The sequence below is a fragment of the Phyllostomus discolor genome, chromosome 4 (assembly GCF_004126475.2).
Source record: "Phyllostomus discolor isolate MPI-MPIP mPhyDis1 chromosome 4, mPhyDis1.pri.v3, whole genome shotgun sequence".
In the NCBI taxonomy this organism is placed as follows: Eukaryota; Metazoa; Chordata; class Mammalia; order Chiroptera; family Phyllostomidae; genus Phyllostomus; species Phyllostomus discolor.
In genome coordinates, this window is record NC_040906.2 from 164804242 (window position 1) to 164822188 (window position 17947).

Consider the following 17947-nt stretch of genomic DNA (forward strand, 5'->3'; position numbering starts at 1 on the left):
GAGGACACCTGGATTAGTTTGATCACAACTGACTCTCGGGCCAGAAGCTTCTTCCTCTGAGGCACATGGAGGATGGACAGCTGAACAAAATCAGGGTCATCAGTGAAGAAAGTGTGGGGCGTGGAGCATGGAGGCAAGGCTGGGGGTTTGGATAAAGGAAATGACTTTTGGGTAAGCAACCATCCAAGTGCTAGAACTCTGTGACTTGACTGGTTTTCATTTTTTTGTAAGTCTAATAAATATTATAATTCTGGGAACAGTTCCCTTTTCATGGCATTGCCTAAATTTCTCCCTAACTGAGATTTAATTTTCACTTTATTTTCAATTTTCGGGAAACTTAACAATTTTTTTCACAAGATCAATGACAGAACAACCAAGACATCATAAAATGAAATTGGACTGCTTTCATTCCAAAATCTATCTAGCTATTTACCTACCTGTCCCTAATTTGTTTTCTGCATAGGGTTTAAAAGAATTTTATTTAAAAAAAATCAAATTTAAAAAATTTTGTTAGCCACATGGCGAAGTCATCAAGATTCATTTATAAATGTGTTATGAGAGTACCAAATTATCTATAACCCTTCGTAGGTTTTGAGGAATGATTCGTTATTTTGGTTGATTGGAAATATAGTTGACCCTTGAACAACACAAGGGTTATGCAGTCAAAAATTCGCATATAACTTTTGACACTGCCCCCCAAAACTTAAGTACAGTTGGCCCTTGGTATCCATGCAGGATTGGTTCCAGGACCCCCCTTGGATACCAAAATCCATGGATAATCAGGTCCCTTATATAAAATAGCATAAAACAATGCATACAATTGGTTCTCTACATCCACGGACTCCCAGCTGCTGATTGAAATTATTGTTTTTGGTTGGTGGTTGGTTGAATCCATGGATGCAAAACCAATGTGTACAGAAGGGTGACTGTATTGGAAAAAATCTGCATATTCAAGTTCAACTTGAACTGCAAGTTCAACTGTATTGTTCAAGGGTCAGCTGTACATACGAAGAAATATGCCTTTGGGTTTCATGACTTTCCAGCATTCTTGACAGGTTGTTGACATAACTGTTTCCACTCTTTCCAGAGCTCTGGTGGTGGATGGAGGACAGGTGGCTCTGGAATACCAGGAGTCCACACTGCACAGCGGGGAATCCCAGTTCTCTCAGACCGCCAACGAGGTGGCTGCCCCCTTACCTACGGAGGCTGGATTGCTTAAAAAGGTAATGTGTTATTTCCAATATTTGACTGCTAGGAATAAACACTTTAATGAATTAAAACACTGTAAAGCAACTCCTCTGCTTGAAAAACACAAAAAGAATGGTAAAATAGTAGATGGTAAAAAGCATATCATGTATCAAGGTGCCGTGATAAGAAATAAGGAGTCTCAAGGGATAAGTGTGCACCTTTGCTCTTTGCTGCCTTAGGTGTTCTTCCCCATTGTCACAGCTGCCTCTTCCTTTCTGCACAGGCTGTGCTTTAATTTGAAGCTTTACAAAGTAAGATGACATCAATTGTTGGAACTAGTGGTTCTTTCCCATGAAAAGTATTTTTTTTTAAATTTTAGTTATTTTTTAAAAATCCTCATTTGAATGTATGGTTTTTATTGATTTTTTAGAGAGAGGGAGAAAGGGAGAGAGAAAGAAACATTGATCGTCTGCTTCCCGTGTGCATGCCAACCAGGGATTGAACATGTAGCCTTTTTTTTTCTGGTGCATGGGATGATGCTCCAATGAACTGAGCCACCCGGCCAGGGCTGAAAAGCATTTTTACTACTTCCTGTTATCAGGCATTTAGAGTTGTTATTATATCAGTAGTTACTTCTTAATATCTAGATGTTTGCACAGAAAGTTCTTACTCAACTATATTGCTTTAAAAGAAGAGTTCTCCCCAAACTGCTAGAAAGTAGTTAAGAAAGAAGGACATGATGAGATTATTAGCTCGTGTTGTGTATTTTATTAGAACATGATCAAAGTGGGTAGGGAAGTTTAACAGAGAATGCTTCCCAACTCAGAATAGTCTGACATCAGTCAGAGTACCCGAAATATAAAATTAAAGTTTGTAAAATGTCAAAATAAAAATTCAAATTTAAATTAAGAACAATTAAATAACCTGGCTTACTGTAATTTATACCTACTTTCAAATTGCATTTTGTTCTTTTTTCTTTCTAAGAAACAGTTTGTAACTGGGAACAAAACCTGGTAAATCGAGTCACTGTCCCTCGTTAGTTTCCAGCTGTTTCCCACATTTGTCCTTTAATAACTTAACATAAAAATAATTCTGTAAGTAACATGCCATTAAGTATCCTATAATGTTTACTGAAGTCCAGGTAACAATTGATGGCAGTATTTAGAGTTGGGGCCAAAATAAATTCCTCAAGAGAGATGGCAGTCAAGGGTCTACAGTGCCCCCTCCCTTAGTTTGCAGTCCAGCAATAGCTGTGTCTTCGTCACGCTGCTGACATCCTGTCTGGACACAGTCTCTTCACCCTGGCTCACTCTCCCAGGGGGCAGTCAAGGAGCCCTGGCCACTGAGTGCCTCACAGGAGAGGCCCATGGCCAAGCCAGAGAGTCAGTCCTGCGAGGACTGGCAGGGGGAAGGAGGCCAGCTGGTACCCAGGGGGAAAAGCACAGCCTTGGAGCCAGAAACCAATAAACTGGGAGCCCAGTGTAGGATGCAGCCAGAGCAGGTAAAAGTAGGGCAGGAACTTGAAGGGAGCAAGCAGAGGCAGGATGTCATTCTGGCTACAGTGTCTCCAGGTGTCACCTGACATGGGTCAGCCAAGCACAGCTGTACTCACTGCCTGTACTCCCCCTCCCGCTCAGAGACAGTCAATTACCACAACAGGAAGGACTGGCTCCGAGGTCCACTTCTGGATCTGCCTGATGCCTCAGTCTCATTGCTCCTCTCTCTGCTCCCCTTCTCCCCCATCACCCCTCTTTCACGCTCCTGCTGTCTGGCCTCTGGCTCTAGATCATTCTCATCTGAACATTCTGCTGGGACTGGGAGAAGGGACGAGGCAGTGGAACAGACCTTCTCTTCCCTACTGATGTGTTCTCACCTCCATGTCTGCTGAGATCCTGGCTGAGAGGATAAGTGGACCATTCCTGGAAGTGCGAGACTCCCCCCCCCCCCCACCAGCCTGGCCGGTGTTACTGGGAAACAAAAGTTAACTCCACTTAGATTCTGGGTAGTTTGAACCTGCTGTGAGTGCTAGGGTACCGCCCATATCTTCTAAAGTGCCCTTCTCTTGGTCCACTCTCCGCAATGAGCCCATCGTTTCCTGTGAGGTTTAGCAGATTTACTAGGTAGTTACAGCAGGAACACCCTTTGCATCTTTCCCACGTAGAAGGCCATAAATTCTTCTTAAGATTCCTGAGTTCATCTAGCCCTCTAAGTCATATCTATTTTTTCAGATGAATGTTCAAAATTTTTATTTGCATTGAAGTTAAGCAATTTGCCTTTCCCTGGAAAACCAGAATTTATTCACACTCTATATTTGTTCTGTACATTCTGTGTTAGTATATTTGTTTATTTGTTTAACACGCTATTAAAATTCCCCAGACATTCCTTAAAGCCGACTGTACTATATTGAATCCTTCAATTAAAGTAACACATTTACCATACCTGCTTGGATAAACAAAAATATGGACTTATAATGACAAAGACAGTGTTGCCTCTCAAATGCATATATGCATCAACTAGGGAAAAAGTGTAACTATAAATCAAAGCAATATTACTAGAATTTAAATCTTAGAGGCAAAAAGATCACCAGGGATTTCATATTTATTTTATATAAAACAATTTGTCCTTTAAATGGCTACATAAAGTATTTAGTTTTAGAGTAGAAGATATGTTTCTGTAAAATATTTGTATTTCTAACAAACCATTTTTCCACATGATAGAAAAGCAAGAAGAAATTATATCATTAAAAGAAACAAATACATATATCCTATGTGATGACAAACATGTTGAGTAATTATTTCTTTACATATGAGAGGATTAACATTATAGATTCTATGTGTTTTTGCTATGTTTATTTCCATACATGTACTTATATTTATATTTATGGCTTAAATTATTTTGTAAGTAAAAATATCCTAATTCCAGTACATAGAAGTATTTCTACGACATGAAATAATAAACGATACTTTATTAACTAAAGTATTTCTTTCAAAACTAGAACAAGAATAGTGAACAATGTATTGCTAATTAAAATTAGCATCTTCAAAAAGGCAATCACCTTCATGCGCATTTCAATAATTTCTAGTATAAAAATTCCCCTTCAGGTCTAAAAATTTATTCTGATCTAGAAAATATTATGTGACAAGTGATTAGAAGGGAAATTATCATGTTTTAATCATTCTGGAAACAAGCTTGAGAAGTTAAAATAGAATAAGCAGGTATAGCAATTATTTTATTAGTTCAAGCAAAACAGTTTTGCTTTAACCATTTGGATTCTTTCATTCCTGATGACCTGGATGAAGGCTCTGTTCCCTATTGCCTACAAGTGTGTGTGAGTGTTCATATGTACAAGTGTGTGTGTGTGTGTGTATTTCTAAAAGGAAAAATAAGCCTCCCCACCACCAAAAAAAAAAAAAAAAACCTTCAAAAACAAATGTAACTGTAATCTATAGAGAAGAAGAAATCTTGCCAAGTCAGTGTTGCTCCTTGTGAAGTCAGTTGTCCAGATTTTGCTTCTTCTTCAAGCTTCTCTGCCCCACCATTCAGGAGACATGTGTGACTCTCTAGTTTCCCTCCCGAGAGTGAAATGCTCCCAAATCATCCAACACAGACAGGTATCCACTTTAGTGTCAACCATCCCAGAGATGTTGCTACCACAATCACTTCTGACAGCTTTTTTGTCACCCAGTTAACCTCGTAATTGTCAAGGGGAGCGCTTCCTAGTTTCCTGCGTGGTTATTCTAGTTTAGTCAATGAGAATAACAATTCAACCTGGCAAGCATTTGTTGAGGTAGCAGAGAGGAAAAAACATTTCGTAACACTTTAATTTCCCAGGTTTCCTGGGTGGTTGGCCACCTGCAGCGGTGATGTGCCACTGCTTCCCACTTTCATTATTTCCCCTTTTTTCTCTCTCTGTAGCTCTTACTCCACATGCGCCCACTGATTTTTCTCTGAATGCCCAGTTCACAGCCTTACCCCATTTCCTAGATCAGACCAAGTTCAAAACATGAAGTGCTTTAGAGGCCTCAGACTCGTTCACACCCCACCCCAGCCCTGCCTCATCCACGGGGCACGGTGCTGTGTCTTCTCCGCTGCTGGGCTGGCGAGGACACAGGATGTGAACACTGATCGCTGAGCTGCATATTTTGTCTCAAGCCACCCAGGCTGCTAAACTCACCAAGGACAGTTGTAACAGCATCATTCAAGAAGTAGGACCTTCTAAATCCTGAAGTCTAACGCCCAGCCCTAGCCCTGAGGCTGACGTGTCATTTACTAGCTAAGGTTGGACCCTCCCAATAGTGAATTCCTTAATGGACTTACTAGTGTCATCCATTCATTCCACCTTCCTATTGGTACTTTATCTTAAATTACTGGCATGGTGATTAGAGACTGCTGAGCTCTTGGACCTATCTTTTTGCAAATCTCCACCACAATCATTAGTCCAATCTTGCCATAATTTCACAAAATGCTACACACACTCCCCACTGTCCCCCACCCCACCGTCCCTCCTGCCCAGGACCTGTCCTATCCTCTTAGGTAGGTCTACCACCAAGCTGCAATTTTTCAGCCCTTTCCAGACCATCTGCATGGCAGAACTCTCTCTCTATGTTCTATCAGTATCGACCTAAAAGACTATATAGTCAGGGGGAAAAGATCAGGATAGACAGCAGTAGGTATAGCATAGTACATTTTGTGTAAAAGTAGAGTATTAGAATATATAGATATATACTTGTAAATGCATTAAGAAACTGTGAAAGAATACATGGAAAACCAACAATTCATTGCCTGTGATGGTCAGGGGGAAATGAGCATATAGGGGACTGAGGTACCATCATCACCAGATGTAGCAGGAAATCAAAGAGTGATTTATTTTTCTTTCCACCCCAAGCATATGTGTTGTCTTTCTTTGAGGTAGTGACTGTGGGTGCTGTTTATTTACATATGTATAAATAAACAAATAAATAAATATCAGCCAGTTAATTTTCTGTATTAACCCAAACTAGAAGGCTTTGTCTTTAGTTGGGTTTTAAGAGTTTTTTAAAGAGTGTAGTAATACATTTATTAACTTTTCTTCCAAATGTCATTTGCTTGCTGCAAAAACTTCCAACAGTACTGAAACATACAAAATAAAGACAAATTTTCTCTTCACCCTCGGAGGTAACTAGTTTGGTATCTGTCCTTTCAGACTCTGTCCCTCTGTATAAACAAGTCCACTAATGCTACCAACGGGACCATATGCTGCATGTAATTCTCCAACTTGTTTTTTTTTTACCAATCTTTATGGACATTTAAGTTGTTTCCACTTTCTTTTATAAACAATGCTCTCTTTGTAGGGTGTTTTCTGGGGGGTCAGTATTTCTGTGTGATAATTTCCCTAGAAATTGAATTAACTGAATCAAAACTAAATCAAAAGCACATTTACTTCTCAGTGCTAGAGGGCTGAGTGCTACCACAAAAATTTTTTAATCAACCTAAGTTCGCAAACACATTGAATGAATGTGCCTATTTTTCTACCACTTTAATGCGTGTTGTGCGTAATCAATATTTTTCATTTTGCCAATCTTTTGGTATGTCACTTGTTAAATTTGTAGTTCTTTTTTTTTTAAGATTTTATTTATTTATTATTTATTTTTAGAGAGGGAAGGGAGGGAGAAAGAGAGAGAGAAACATCAATGTGAGGTTGCTGGGGGCTGTGGCCTGCAACCCAGGCATGTGCCCTGAGTAGGAATCGAACCTGCAATGCTTTGGTTAGCAGCCTGCGCTCAATCCACTGAGCTATGCCAGCCAGGGTCAGATTTGCAGTTCTTTAAGTAAGAGTGGGGTTGAACTCTTTTTTTATGTTTATTGGCCATTTGTATTTCTTCAGTGAATTATCTTTTCATGTATTTTGCTCATTTTTTTGTTGGGTTGTTTGTCTAGTTGAAGATATTGTGATAAAGTGATAACCATTGGTATTCAGAATTGATAAAAAATGTGGTTTTCTATGGGACTTATAATCTTCTCTGTACTCTTTTTCTTTTTGAATGACTTAGTGTTCTGGTATTCAAGCAGGGGTAAATTTGCTGTGTGGTTGTGGGGGGGAGGGGTGGGGACTGTTAAGTAATAGAAAACCGAAATGCTGCTCTGCCTTCACTAGGGAGGAGTATCAGAGGAGGTGGGCGGGGAGCAGGAGAGGGACTTTGGGAATCACCATTTTGGTCACTCATACAATGGGGTTAAATGAAGGGCTCAGAAGAGTAACCAGCATGCCCTTGCCTCTCACTCACCCCAGTTCTATTCCTGCATATCTTTCAGTCCCTTCTTTCAAATAAATTTCTTGCACTTACTATTAAAAATATTTACAACAATCTCAGATTCAAAGCGTCCAGGACTGAAAACATTTAAATGAAGTCCTGTGGGAGTCTGTTTCTAGCTCCAGTCAAGAGAGATCCACTTCTTTCAGGAGTACTCAAGCGGTGACCATTATGACCAACACGCCTGTCTTGCTGGAAGGGATCACTTATGGTAGTAAAGCTCAGAGCATCTACAAAGCTCTATAGAAGTACTAATTACTGTTATTGTTCTTGGACATCCTTATATTCCAAGCTGAATTCCTACCAGCTAATGCGGTACAGGGGGAAATTAAAGCTCTTGTGACTTCATCCCCATAATAAAGAGGAGTCTCTGGCCAGTGATGCTCATTTGTTTTCCTGAGGACCTCAAGAGAGGATCACATCGTCATGTCAGCTGGAGGGATGAAAAATTAGGGGCTCGTCTTCCTTTGAATTGATGAAGGATTTTTAAAAATTATAATAGACTATTGGCTTTGGTGAAATCCCTCTTTGGGGATCCTTTTTTCTGCCAATAGCAAAGGCCCCTGGCCACACTCTGAGGACATTTGAGCCCATTGGAACTGTATCTGGCTGTGTATGTAGCTCTGGACATTCCGTTTCTTCTGCGGTATTGATCATTCTCTCTTGAGGAAAATTGGAAGACTTGTCCAACTCAGAACCTTGATGGGGGGTCAAACCTGCTGCAGGTGTGGCTGTGGCAGGTGTCACAGCTGTGCCAACAACCGTAGCAGGAGTGTTGACCCTCGGAATAGGTGTCCTGACTCCCGGAACAGAAATGAAAACTCCAGAAACAGGTTCCATGATCGGGATTTTGAGGTAAATCCTTGCTGAGGGAATCCTTCTGAGTCACTGATTTGTCCAGTGTCTCTTTAAGAATGTTTGAGAATGAGGTACATTGCTGTGAATGAATCAATTTCTAGTACTATTATGCAGGGCTAATGCCATTTTAGTCTCATATATTTGAAAGTGTTCTGGGCACTACTTGTGAATATATTCACTTACCTTTTTTCTGAGTGTTAAACAGGGTTTGGGGTTGTTTTTTCTTTTTTGGTTTGTTTATTTGTTTTTGTGTATGGTTAGAGCTTAACTAACAAAGTAAGTGACAGTGAAGGTAGCTCCTGCTAGGTACTGTGGAGCCCACGGGGTCCTCTGAGGCTGCAGCAGGGGGGAAGGGATGAGTGGGAAGCTGGATGAAGCAGGAGTTCAGGCTCGTAAGCTTCATGCCATGTAGTCACTTAGAGAAGCTCACTTGTTTCTGTTTTCTGCTTATGGCTGAACTGTGTACAATTTCCTTTGAAAAAAATGTTTTACTGCTGAAAAAATCGTGAAAGTATCCAGACGAGATTTCATATAACGTTCTTTCACCTCTAACATCTATAATTTTATGTAACACTTTAATTAATTAATCTTATTGTCATAATGCCTTTAAAAAATAAACTTTAGCACTTGGCTCTCATTAACTTATCATTTGTATGTGACCCCCACCCTGCAGCAGGCTCTTCTCTTTCTTTTTGCCTAGCCAACTTGTCCAGTACACCTTGTAGTTAACCTGAATGAGCTGCTTGTCCCTATTGAATTTCCTTTAGTTTGTAGAACCACTCTTCACATTCATGAATTGTGTTGAAATTTAATTCATATTTTTCTGAGCATTAGCAACCTTGAACATCTGCTTTCATCCATAAATCTGATGAGGATATTCTTGGTCCACTTCCTCTGGTCATTTATAAAGGTACTGAATGGAATGATAATCAAGTTGGAATTATTGGGGGGTGGTGGTCAGAATATCAATAAGCTGATATTCTGACTTTCCTATTTTGCTAGCAGATCTTGCAGTGAGTTGTCTTTTCCACCTTCATTTTTTTAAGGAGCAAATATTTGAAACAGCAGATATTTTCAAGGTTGTGAGTAAATATTTATTGACTGTCATCCAAAGTACTAAATGGAACATCACATATTTTGAAGCATCAATAGTATTGAAGGAATGAGTAGGTAGATTACAGGATAAAAGGAAGTACTAGAAGGTCAAAGTGCACAAAATAATGGAAGGAATTCAGATACCCATGTGCTCAGCATTTATTCAGAGCTCATTAGGTCCCTAGTGCTTCTGCAATTTTAATGCTAACATTCTGCCAGTGGCTTATCCTTTGTTCCTTATGTTTGGTATATGTGCTGTTTATTTTTTCATTTCATGTTTGCTAATGAGGTACCTTGGGAGTTTTTCTTTCAGCAAAAATAGAAGGCAATGAAAGCGGGCTTGTTGGCCGTACACTGACTAACTCAGCCACACAAGTACCAACTTGTGTGACCCGAAAACAAGCCTAAAAGAAACGACAAACTATTAAATAATTTTAGTTGAGACTAAAAAAGATACAGTGTATCAGTTACTTTTGATTTTATGTTGTTCTAGCTTGTAATTAAGAAAGGCATCAGAATCAAGGTGATGGGTGAACTCAAGGGGAGAAATTAACCAAAGTGGATTGCGTTTAGTTAGAAAGAATGGAACAGAAAGGAGCCTTAGGAAGTAGAATTTCTTTAAGGAATAAATGTAAGGTGGGATTCAATTTTCAAATACAGACAGAGAAATTGTGAGGTCTTGAGCAAAGAAGCATTTATGATGAATGAAACATTTCAAAGGTTGTGGCACTGATAATCCTGGTGTGATGGAAGGTGGGCGGGGTATAAGGAAATAGAAAGCTCTGGGTGCAGATGGAGATCGGAGTCTCAGAATTACCAAAAGGGTGATTAGAACAGTACGGGCTTGTTTTAAGGTAGAGGCTGTTGAATGGGCTGAAGCCACAGTTCTGATTATAGAGTACATTTAGAGGCAAAGTAAATGGAATGAAAATACTTTAACATTTTTAATTTAGTAGGCTAGAAAAATGATGTTCCTGATGACAAATGAAATTTTTCAGAAAAAGAGACTTCTTGCAAGGAAAACTGATTTGTTCTTTTTAGAAAATGTTGACTTTGAAGTAGTAACTTGAAAACCAGGGGGAAAGTTTCAGATGAACAGAGAGAGCAGTGTGGTGAAATAGATTTGAGATCGTATCAGAACCGAGCAGAATCTGAAAACGTCACAGGTTTTTCTTTTCTTTCCTTCCTTCCTTCCTTTCTTCTTTCCTTTTTTCTTTCTTGTAAATTGACATCAAAACTCATTTGACAACAAAACCTGACCTGAACTTTCATGAGGCAATTTACTCTCTTTAATTATCTCTCTCAGAGTGCATTATACATACTTGCTGTAGAACTATGAATACATTATGGTATATGTGCCCATTACCTTTCCAAAATCTGAAGCTTCTTACTTTTAAAATACTTCTAGTCCCAATGGCTTTCCTAGGGATGGTAGACCTGTAGTGAGTTTAGAGGAGAATGCCAGGGGGAGGCCTTACACAATCATACATACCTGAGAGTCACCCACATGTACTCAGTGCCCGACGGGAGACTTATAACAAATGATTAAACTTAAAAAGACATAATTCACACAAGTAAAAGGTAAGAAATAAAAGAGGAAACTAGCAAGTAGGTAAGTTGACGAGGATACTGGATTTGACAAAAAGAAAGATGTTGAATTTGTACAGTTCCTGAAGGTTGTGGGAGTGGAGAAAGGTGGGCACTGGGAACCGGAGACGGGATGCAGGCTAGGGGAGAGGCAGAGACTTCCACAGAGGGAGGTGCTGCTCGTTAAGACGGGACAAACGAGGCAGTTTCCGAAGTAGGAAAGACGAGCGAGGAGAATCTAGAATGCTTCATAAGGGGGAACCATTTGGGAGTAAAAACTGGTTCACAGGCAGATATTGAGCACAGGTGGACCATGGTTTTGGAGAAGAGGAGAGACACATATTCTCATACGAAGAGAAAGTGCCAGAATGTGAAATTGACACAAGAAGGAATTCACACCAAAGAGTTTTACTTTTCTTTGTAGAGAAAGAAATACAGTACTAACCAAAAAATGGGTCTGGGAGAGAATGGACAACTGTTAAGAGCGAGTTTTGGAGTAACCACTGACAAAAGAAAGGCAGGAATTCAACAGGAAACTGAAGGGTGTAGATAAGGACAGGATGAGTTAACAAGCACCTTAAGTCTACCATCCAGATGTGGGCAAAGTCCTGTTCGGCCATGACTCTCTTGTTCTTGCTCTTGGGATATTATTTTACTCTCCCAGCAGACATGAAGATGTGGCACATAAAATGACGCACACAAAATGATCATTTGCCATTAGTTTTCCCAATAATGAGCAAGTAGTTATCCCAGGACTGTTTAAGGTTAGAACTGCCGTACTGTGATAGTCCCCTAATGGTCTGCCTCGTTTGTATTCTTACCCCTACAGTTCTTTCTGCATAGAACCATCTTTAAAACCTAAATCAGATGCTACTACTTCTCTGCTTGTACCTCTCCAATGGCTTCCCATCACACAAGAAAAACATCTAGTTTTTACATGGGTTTAAGGCCCTTTGTGAGCTGGCCCCTACCTACCTCACCACCTGCCCCTGCTCTGCCTCAGCCACACCAGAGCAGTTACTTAAACATGCCAACTCTTTCTTGCCTCGAGAATTTTGCACTACCTGTTTACTGGCCTGGACTGCTGTTCCGCAGTCCTCATGGGACTGATTCTTTCTTGTCCTTCACATCTTAGCTTTAAGTCACCTCTGCAGAAAGGCCACTCAGTCACTATCATCTGAAACTGCATGAATTAGCTGCATGGTACATATTACTATATATTTTACTGCTTCTTTGTTTATTGTTTGTCTTTCTCCCCTACACTGTAAACTCCATGAAATAGAGATTTTTGTATCTTCGCTGCGGTATCACCATTCCTAGTACAGTGTCTGCCACATAGTAGGTGCTCAATAAATGTGTGTTGAACAAATGAATGTTTCTCTGTACCTTTTACTTTCAACTTAATTTCCTTAACCATTTTATTTCTCAATGATTACTTAGTATTTAGTAGGTATTCAGCAGTTCAATTTTTTTAAATTTGGTTTGACTTATTCATTTCAATTTGACACAGTAAGTACAGAACATTGCTGCTCTATTCTATAGTTTCATAAGTGATGGGATTAGCCATGCCTGCAATGTTGCCTAGGCAGCCAATCCCCAAACCTGCTTGTTCTCCTGTGCCATGACTCCCATCCACTGTCCCAATTAATGGCATTAAAAGAAAAAAAATTGTTTACACAACAGAAAGTCAGTATTTTGGGTTAGGAACCAGTTTTATAACAAACAGCTTAGGCAGCTCCACCTCCAGGCCCACGGAGCCTCCCTGTATAGAGATGGTAAGCTGTCCCTTTCATCGGTGGGGAAGGGGCAGCACCTCTGCTGGGCACTCATGCTGTGAGGCCAAGTTCTGGACTGTTCCTCAAGGACAGGGAGCTCTTTCCCGGGTGTTGGTGCAGCCACTCCTTCCGGCCTGCCCAGCAACAGCCTGGCAAACACAATGCCCTGGAACACACACCCAGGGGAACTGAACTGACTAAAAGCTGTCCATAGGTAAGGAATTAAATAAAAAAATAATAATTCTGCAATATTAAAAAGATGAATCTAGATAGGGAATCCAAAAAGCAAGTGTATAATTATAAAAATGAAACAGTGTGGGTCTACTTAGACCACCTTCCTCAGAATGATCTACAGTTTAACTGGGCTCTCACAGAATAATTAATATGTGTCACTCCTAAAGGGACATATTACCTGCCTATACCATGAAGCGTCTTTATATTTAGCACTGTGTAATTATTAATTAGCGCAAGCATAAGCCCCTGAGTAGGTATCATTATCTCTGTTTTGCAAACAGGGAAAAAGCAAGGGTGTTGGTGCCCAGACTCCAAGCCGTGTACTGCTGGGCTCAATAAAGAATCCTGGAGTTCCTGACTCTCTGCCTGAACCTGGGTTTCCTGCACTGCTGAATCACTAGGTTATATTATTGACATGGCCAAATGCGAATGACCTGAATACATGTTTGGGTTCTTCTGGCAGTATTTCAGTCTCACCCCTGTGGTTTTCTACATGAAAGGAGACTGCTCTCTGTTGGCAAGGTTGGAGGCTGGATGAGAGGAACTACAGAGAAAGGGGGAGGATGGCATGGTAAAATAGAAGGGAGATGCATCCCGTGATTTCTAGTCTCTAGACAGAAGTTACCCGACCTTAGCTCTCTGAGGCCGTCTCTTAAGTCTGAAGGATAAGTGAGTCTTCAAGGAGCAGGGCTGAACTTGCAATTTGGCCTCCCCTTACAGAATGTTTCCAGTAAATCTAAAAGCAAAATTCAGACTAATCCTGTCCTTAAAGGAAGTATTCTAGCACCAGGAATGGCAGAACAAAGAGCTCTGAAAACAAAGAGAAGACCCATCAACATGTGGGTCTTCTTTACTATTTACATTTCCACAAGATTATATCTATTTTACTCTTTACTATAATTGTTCATACCAACCCAGAAGCCTTTCTGCACCAGATGGGTAAAGAAGTACCTAGGGGTTAATTTCTGGAACATCATACCCCAAGAAGAGTCTTCCGAAAGAGTGCGTGACACAATCTCTTAATGCAGGTTATTCTTTCAAGGAGTCTGTACACTAACAGCCAGGTGACAAGCAGTGTGTGGGTCCTCCTGGGAGTGAGGAGGCGGCCTCTGGGCTACTTCCATTCTCCCGGCCTCCCGCCTTGCCAAAGCGTGTTAAAGCCCTATTAAGCACTCTTTCTGCCAGACACTCATAAAAGAAAAAGAGTCCTATTTATTTGCATGTCATTGACAAAAAGAATAGAATAAATAGAAATGGATCATGGAATAGACAAAAAAAAAAACAAAAACAAAAACAAAAAGCCTCTTTCGCCCCCTGTCCCTTATCTTTGGTCTGGTTTAGGGAGAGAAGTGTAACAGTAATTCTCAAAACATTTATTTTCAACAGAGTGGGCTGACCAGTAAAAAGTTCACTGATTCAGGATATTTTTAAGAAAAACATTTACTCTCTGAACACTAGGCATATCAGTATGGCTTTAACTTCTCTTTTGCAAGGAAGGAAAAAGATCACAGTATGCTATGAAAAATTTTGCAAATGTAAACTGATACCTGCTTTACTCTTTTAGTGAGAAGTGAATTTGAAAAAAAATCTTTTAAGTAATATTTTTCTTCAAAGATTAATTAGAATAAGAATTGATTTTTGTTGAATTAGTTTTAAGTTAAATCAGAGAATCTCATGAACACTAAGTATATGTTTCTGTGGAAATATAAATCACTTAAAAATATTTCGGAGGACTGAATGTCTACAATTGAATTGTAGTACTTTGTTGTCTGGAACTTTGGAAAGTGAGTTGTTAGGCAACTGAATTTTATAGATGAATTAATGACTCCCATGTAGGTGAGAAACTTTAAAAATGTTACTGGTTTGAATTAAAAAGGCTATCTAAATACATGTTTATTTATTTTTCTATTTTTTTAAAAGTAGAATATGCTAAACATTATTTAGCTTCTTCTTGATGAAGCATGATTATTATGGATTACAGCTTTTTTATGGACATATAGTTATGTTCTCAGAGCTCATTAAAGTATATGTTCTATCTGCTATTACAGTAAATTATCACTTCTGCGTTATTCTTAATAGTTTTTTTCTAGAAGTTTCCTCCTCATTACCTGCCCCTTTATTTTTTTACTTTTTCACTGCATACTTTCAAAAAATCTTTAAAAAATTCAGTGTTTCAATTAGCTCTATGTTCGGAAGTCAGCTAACAATGTTCAAATGTGTAAAGAAGGAGTTATGGGCTTGAAATGAGTCCAAAGGTATCCTCTCTAACCCTAACTGTCTTACGCTTAAAATATTTGTAACATATGCATAAATAATAGCATAATGCACAAAAGTAGAGTAATGGACCACCGCACCATCCCTGTTCACACTTACACGTCATTCCATTTCAACAATTACCAACTTCTGTGCAGTCGTATTTCCTCTGTTCATCCTCTGCTCTTTCACTTTTTAGCTGGATTAAAAGCCAGTCCCAACTTCAGTATGAACTCATGTTTAACTTAATATAGATACAGATGGCTACATACAGAAATATTCAGACATATTTGTATACACACCACATAGTTATATGTCCTTGCTTTATCAGTTGAGGAGACCTAGAAGCAATGACAGCCCAGCAGGAATGAGGATACCTGGAAACTAGACCTTGGTTTCCAATACCATTTTCCAATAAAATGAATCAGGGCTATTTGGAAAATGGCTGCTTTTAGGACTGGAGTGCAAAATGTTACAAGATGAGCCTGGAGTGTCTTGTAGTGCCATATAGAAAAAAATGCCAAACACACAAAAAAACACAATGATGGAGATATGCCAAAGGATCTGGGGGCTGACTGAAATAGCTCCCGATAGCCAAAACTAGGACAATTTGCACTGCAATGTAAATAAAGAAGCATGTATAAAATAAATATCCTTGAGTCCACATCGACAGAAATAAATGATTGAATAGATAAACAGAGAAACAAATAAATGATTGAATAGATAAACAGAGAAACAAATCTCCTATGCAGAAGAATTCCAAATAATTTATATATATATATGCACCCTTAAGGAGAGAGGAGCATAACACCCCTACTCCTTAAGTATGAGCTCTACATAATGACTTCCTTCCAAAAAGTACAGTGTGGGAAGAGGATAAAAGAGTAACTTTACAGTGGAGATATTTGACAAACACTACCAAGGTCAACATCAACACCCATAAATCATGTTGATAGTGTGTAGCCTTGATGTAATAATATACTGTCATGAAAATCACATTGGCTTCTGTGCTCTTCTTCCCTAAAATCCATAATCCCTGTCAAGTCATGAGAACACAAGGAAAATTTCAATAGAGGCTCATTTTACAAAATATCTGATCCGTACTTCTCAAAACTGTGAAGGTCATCCAACTGGTGAAAGTCTAAGAAATGCTCACAGCCAAGAGGAGTCTAAGGAGGCATGACACTAAATGTCACGTAGTATCCTGGAGGGATCCTGGGACAAAGGAGTATTAGTTAATGTGAAGCTGAATAAAATATGCACTTCAGTTGATGATAATGTATCAATATGCATTCATTCATTGTAATGTAAGATGTTAAATAATAAGGAAAACTGAATGTGGCATGTATGGAAAATTTCTTAATTGTTTTCTCAATATTTCTGTAAATCTAAAACTTTTCTAAAATTCAAAATCTACTAAACTAAAAAAAGTGAATCCTAGGCATATCATTTTTTTCCCATAAAAACATCACTATGTATAGCTAATAAACTAAAAAAAAAAAAGAATGCCATTATCACACTAAATAAATCATTGATAACTACTTAATTTTATCAAATATCCTGTATTCTAATTTCTTTGATTTCTAAATGTATTTTTACAGTTGGTTCATTGGAATTGGCATCAAAACCAAATCTGCACATTTGGTTAGTGTGTCTTGTAAGCCTCCTTTAATCTGTAAGTTCCTATTCCCTCTTATTTTTGTTGCCATTTATTTGTTGAAGAAATTAGGTCACTTTTCTGTAGAATTTTCTGCTTTCTGACTTTGGTTTTATCTTCATGGTGACACTTAACACTTTCCTCCATCCTCAGTATAACCAGCAATTAAAAACCTGATAATTTAATCTTGATTAGATTATTTTGGCAAAAAATATTTCACAAGATGGTGCTTTATACATATTTACACTTTGTACTATTGCCGACATTACACATTGTATATGGTCTCTCTCTTTTATGATGTGAAGATTGATGTTCCCACCTTGACCCATCCTTATAAAGCCTTTCACCTGTGTTAGCGGCCTGGATGCCTGCTGCCTGGATGCATGAACTCATTTCATTTATGGCCTGGGATTTTTCTGTTAGAACAACTTTCCCACATCAACTACTTTGTTACTCTAAAAATAGTTCATAACAGAGACAGGATTAATTGCCCCCCCCCCATTATTCAACAGTTTTCAAAATAATGATTTGATACTTTAGAAACTTCTAAATGTGACCAACTAGTTTCATATTTGTTGTCTCTTTTGTGATTGGAACTATGTGAAGATTATGTTAAGAGAAAATGAAAAATGAAAAGCATGGATTTATTAGGCTTATATCACAATGATGGACTTTGTATCTTTAGAAGTTTATGTAAAACTGTCAAGAAAGTCATTCCAGAGCAGGGAAGTGCCAGGGAAAGAATTACGTATCCAGCAAGAGTGCCCGTCCCCCGAGGATTTAAGGCACAGGTAAGAAAGAAGAGAGCTGAGAGAAAGGATCAGATCATGGATACAGCAGAAGTGAATTCTTAAAAACAGAGAAAAACAGGAAAAAGAAAGAGAGTGATACATACAGTGGAGAGAATGTCATAAATAGTATTTATGTAACTATTGTTATATAATACTCCAGGAACATTGTTAATTGCTGACCTAGACAACCTCTGTTGTGCTATTCCTTTCTTGGGTTCC

The 17947-nt window shown here is 38.9% G+C and overlaps 1 protein-coding gene across 1 annotated transcript in view; it reads left to right on the forward strand.

Moving 5' to 3' along the window:
* The first annotated feature begins 1089 nt into the window (after nt 1-1089).
* The window catches only part of CRYBG1 (crystallin beta-gamma domain containing 1), a 108006-nt gene continuing 91148 nt past the window's right edge, over nt 1090-17947 (forward strand). The window contains exon 1 of the mRNA XM_028509694.2: nt 1090-1223. The gene's annotated coding sequence lies outside the window, so the exon portion shown is untranslated. The remainder of the gene's footprint in view (nt 1224-17947) is intronic.